Here is a 5,865-nt window from a genome sequence, read left to right as displayed (position 1 = left end):
AAAAGCATACATGAAAAGAGAGTGGACTTCCAAGATATCATAAACATGAAGACAGGTCTTCAGGCACTTGTAAGATTAAAAGGATCTACTTGACATGTGCATGAGAGTGTACCAGTGGGTTTATTGAGAACTTGACAAAATTTATACGCTACATGTTGAATATCTGTTGGTAAATGAGGTGGCCAAAGAGCATCAACAATGCTTCTATAATATCTTACATCCACAAGTGTATCATCCAGCATGAGGCTTATCTTTGAGACCCATAAGAGTAGTATTAGGAGCACAACCAGTCATGCTAGTACATGAGCAAGAAGATTCAATGTACTTGTATTGTGAAAGAATATCTCCCAAAGTGGAAGTGTTCCTAATTCTCAAATATCCAGGGAAGAAGTGTAGTAACCTGATATCCCCCACAAGTAAACTCTAAACCTCAATTGATCAATCAGTTAAGAGGATGAATGAGCTATTGTTTCAAGTAGCCAAAATATCATCCACAGATGTAAGAAGTAGCACTAAGGGGAGTTTCGATGATAAACAAATTAAGAAGAGTCTGCCTTGCTGTAATAGAAATCAAGATATAGAAAGAACCGAGATAGACGATCAAACCACAAGCTTGAGGGACTTACTTTTAAACCATGAAGGACTTTGTGGAAAAGGACAATACATGATCAGGTTTATAAACATTCGCAAAACCAAGTAGCTCCTAAGACATAATTTCTTTTCAAGCATCCACACAAGAAGTTGCGGCCTTTTTACATCAAGTTGTTTCATAAACCAATCAATGGAAGCAGAAATAGTAACAAAAACCCTCCCAAGTCTTCGCCATTTAAGCCCAAGCTATTCTTCTCGCGATCGGCACCATAATAAGTTTCGACCTCAATCATCAATCAATCCCCCATCATGTTCTGAAGATAGCTTTCGATGAAAATTCTCAACTATATGTGGATTCCATCTCGCCAACTTTAATCTTCACCACATTCCTTGGTCTTGAAGTAATTTGTCACACCCAAATTTAGCCTGATGCAAAAGCTTTCTATTACAAATATCTTTAGCCTCTTCATCTAGTCTTTAGCTGGTTCATATACTTAGCCTTTAGTCCATTTTGTCTCCCCAAAGATAAACTTAATTTTATTTAAGTAAAACTCCATGTATAGCTCAATGACTTCTCACTCTATAAATGTCTTCAATCAGTACTGATTTCCATTCAAACAATCTTTACAGATAGTCTCCTTGTCCATAGCTTCTAGTTTAAATTCTCCTGATCAATGTACCAGAATGCTTCACAACCTCATCATATTGCCACATCATCTTTCTTCGTCTTTTGCCACCCTGTCAAGGGCCATCCTCACTACAACTGCTTAGGGTACCCGGTATATAAAATAATGCTAATATTTTAAGATATTAACAATAATATTAACAATTCCATCCCTTTAAGGTTATTTGTCTCTAACCACTACAACAAAGTATGTAATGGTTTCATGTTACAACCAATTAATATAGTTATTCACCAGCACAATAAGTTGTAACCAATAGTTGTAACATGACTAACAACATAAACAAAACTAGTTGTAATTCACAGAGCTGCAACACAACTATAAATAAGATAAAGATAAACAAATCAATTTGACTCATAGATTGAATACTATTTAATACTCTTTATGACAATTATACAAAAGATACACATAATATCTCCAAATCAACAAACTTACAAGTTGTATATAACTCATATACAAGGGTGAACGGGCAAATGCCGAATTCGTGATGTATGATGGTGTTGTTCTGTGACTTTGTATAATGTTAGGCATGATCCAGACTGAAAAGAATTTGATCTCACTCGTAAGTATATATTACATGTGAACGGCTAGCTACAAAAGCGAGGAGGATTGCATTAGGGTGAGCAAGGGTGCACCTTCCATGGGGTGATGAAGGGAAAGAGGGAGTGCTGGAACATCTACGATTGATTGAGAGTACAATTGTAGTGAGCAGCACTTAATCGATCATGATAAGATTTCTTTTCTTTTGGCACATGAGATTCTGGGTCATCTCAGTGGAAAGTGGATGGTTGTCTTCATAAAAGATGTTTGTTGAAGGAGTTAATTGTTGTGTTAGATTTCTTTCAAGCATCACATCGGGAAAACAATCCGTAGTGAAGTTCGTTGCTGGTGTGCATAAAAATTCCAGGGTATTCTTTGATTATGTGCACTCTTATGTGGGCCCACTAGAGACCCATAATTAGGGCGGATTCCAGATGAATTTAATTGATGATTTTTCACGAGAGGCTCCTGGGTACACTTTTCTCGAATTTTAAATTTGAAAGTTTTCAAAGTTCAAAATCAGAAAGCAAAGGTTGAAAATTAGATCGACAGAAAGTTAAATATCCAGATCATATAATTAGCAGAATATATAGATCTGTCAGTCAAATTTTACGAGCATGGCATTCAAGCATTTCATTAATACTCAGAACACCTCAACAGAACAAGAGTTTCGTAAAAGGATGAATTGCTCCGCCGTCGAAAGGGCACATTGTTTGAGGTTGAATGTGGCTTTTAAGAGTTTCCGTCGTGGCAATATGGGCGCATACCTCCTAAATGATCAATGAGAGCCTCATTGGATGGAAAAAACTGCAAAGGAAGGCGGTGGAGCTGTGTAATGAAATTAATTTTTCAAGATTGAAAAATCTTTGATGTCCAAAGATATGTGCATATTCTAGTGATGAGAGTTTCTGCGCTGATCCGGGTTATAAGAGGTGGAATATATTTTGGGCTATGTAAAGGAACAAGGGTTATAAGTTGTGGATCCGTGATGCTAAAGATGTTGATCGCAGAGATGCGCACTTGATAAGCAATCAATGCGTTGTAGGAAAGTGGTAGAAACTATGTGTCAATTTCAAAGGAAAATAAGAAAATATAAAGAAAGGTGGGAGGTGGAGGTGTGTGAACCAACAATTTGAAAGGTCGAGGTCAAGTTCATAAGAAAGATCAATTGAGATGGTGAACTGGAAGACCCAAACGCACCGGGCTGGCCTATTATCGCACCGTCTACCACTAAGATATAGAATATACACAGAATTCATTGTAGAGGCCGCGAAGAAATTAAATGGCTTAAGGACTATCGAGAATTGTATTGAGCAAGATGGAGTTAGATTGCATTGTGACAAATAAATAACTATTTGGCAAAGAATCAAGTCTATCATGCTAGAACTAAACATTACTGAGGTGAGATTTCACAAAATCGTGGAATTGTTGCATCTAATGATATTATTAGAGAAGATTTACAACTCAAAGTGAATTCAGCCTTGGATATTCCTCAAAGCGATGAATTACAAAAGTAGAAGTTCAAGGCTTGCTTGACTTAATTTATGTTTCTAAATGTGCTAAGAAGGCATGGCACCAAACCAATCTAGATGATGGAGAACCCCCCGTTTTCATTCCATGTGTATATCTCGCTAAGTTAGATTGTTGGGATATGGCTCATACAAGTGGGTGAACGGGCATATGCTAGAGCGAGCTGAAGGAAAGGATGGAGCAACAAATGTAGGAGCCGAGTAGTGTAATATGTAACCCCACTTTATTCTATTAAGAAAAATCACGCTCTCCTCCGCTTCCCGAAGGTGTATACTCTGATCAACCTCGCAAATCTTTGTATCATCTTTTGTGCGCTTGTTTTCGGGTTTCTTTCTTTTTGATCATTGTTCTATTTTCTCACCACTACACACTGCCTCACATGCCTTCTCACATGTCATCTCCCGCCTTTTGTGATAGAATTTATACATTACTATAAAGTGTGGTTCAATTTCTCGTAGAACCAATCAAGAGAGCTTGGCAAATATGGTAAAGATTAAGACTTTATTGTAGTTTGAGTTGCAACATCCATGCTATATTATCAAAAATATCACCAACTCTGGTAAAAATTTTACCATACCAATTTCTCGGAGAAAATCAGTAACAAAGTCATCAATATAGTAAAATAAACAGATCATACCGTGTCAATTTGAAAAAAAAAAATCATCCAACTAAAGAAAATAAGCTGCTCAGCACGAGATCGACGAGGTCCTGGCTCAACCACTTCTCGACGCTAAAAACCCTAATTTAAATAGTAAAATTATAGTGTCATATCTAGTTGTTGACAAAAGTTCTTATCTCAAATATCTAGTTTAAAACATCAAAAAGAAATGGATGCATTGAAACCCTAGATACAAGAAAGAAAACCAAATATTATGGTAAAAAAAATTTTAATTTTTATCATATCGCACTGCTTTCTATCATGACTCGAATAATGGCTATGTATGTAGGATAAAGTGGTTAAATAAGATAAGACTTTATCATGTTCACAAACGTATTAATTTTTAATAGAATATGGATAATCTCCACACTCAAATAATTTCATATAATTTTAATATTATAAAATTGGTCTCGTAAAATAATAAATTTTAAATAAAAGTCCACCATAATTATTATAATAATTAACAGATTTGCCGCCAAAAATTGGGAACAAATTGAAGGCTGATATTGATAAATATTGATAAACACATCAATGGTCTAGAAATGTTTAGGGTGTATTTGAGCTGTTTCCTGCCTGTGAGTCGCCCGTTGTTCGCACTTCGACAAGGCCTCGCTCGTTCACCATATTGTAAACCCAGCCAAGCTTAAACATCATTTTGAAGCTTGATTAAAAAAACAAGCCAAGCTTCTGAGCCACCGAAAGTCTGCCCGCTTTTGGCTCATGAACACACCATGAACAAGCCCATTTATAAGCTCCTGCTGTGAGCTCGTTATATATATATATATATATTACATATATATATATATATATATATATAATAAGGTATAAGTACTATGTTGTTGTCAATTTGAGACACACATATAGGGCTCCAAAACTACTATTCAAGGCTCAACTCTGCTAAAAGCTCGGGTCAACTAGTCCACTAAATTCAATGAGCTCGCAAGATAAACGAGTTAAAGCTTGAATATTACCAAGTTCAGCTCATTAAATTCAGAACAATTTGTTTATTATATAATTAAAAGCTCTGCTGATAGTATCATTTATAATTTGATTTGTAACAATCATTAATATAATCATTTATAGTGTCACGAATGTTTATTTCATCGGATCATTAACACATGACAAAAAAAAATTGCGATAGTTATATATCACAATATTTATTTTGTTATTGTACTATTTGTTAACTTATTTAATGAAGATTTTAACAAGCTTGAACTCAAGCCTTAATGATTCCATAAATAAGCTTAAATTATTCTTTACTAAAATGATCCTTTAAAATCAAACGAGTTGAGCTCACACTTACAATGGTTCATTAAATAAGCTTTAAATGATACTTTACTAAATAAAAAATAGAATATAAAAAATAATTAAACCTTAATCGTTTAACGAGCCAAGTCTCAAATTTCCAAATTTTCAACAAGTTGAGCTCACCATGAAGCACCTAAATAAGCTCTGCTGCTAGAGCCCCGAGGCCCGGTTAAAATAGCAATCTAGTCAAGCATGAACATGAAAATGAAGCTCCTAAGAAAGTTTTCCCGGCTCGAGTCGAACTCGACAAATAGTAACCACCAAGCTTGAACAAGGCAAAGCTCGTGTGCCGGGCTTTTTTGCCTCGGCTCGTCATGCCTCTAGAAAATGTATTATAAAACTTATTTACAATATACTTATTTGATTATATATTAATCAATTGAATTTTTATTCATTTGGCAATGAAAGGGTTGTTTGATTGCTATTTTTTAGATCCATTTTCTATTTTTGAAAAAAGTTGAAAAAATTATTTGATAATGCATTTTCTAATTGTTTTAAAAAACTAAAAACAACAGAGTGTTTTTAAAATAATAATAATAAAATAACTTCGGCTCT

Source organism: Dioscorea cayenensis, chromosome 10 (assembly GCF_009730915.1).
Source record: "Dioscorea cayenensis subsp. rotundata cultivar TDr96_F1 chromosome 10, TDr96_F1_v2_PseudoChromosome.rev07_lg8_w22 25.fasta, whole genome shotgun sequence".
In the NCBI taxonomy this organism is placed as follows: Eukaryota; Viridiplantae; Streptophyta; class Magnoliopsida; order Dioscoreales; family Dioscoreaceae; genus Dioscorea; species Dioscorea cayenensis.
This window is presented reverse-complemented; position numbering follows the sequence as displayed.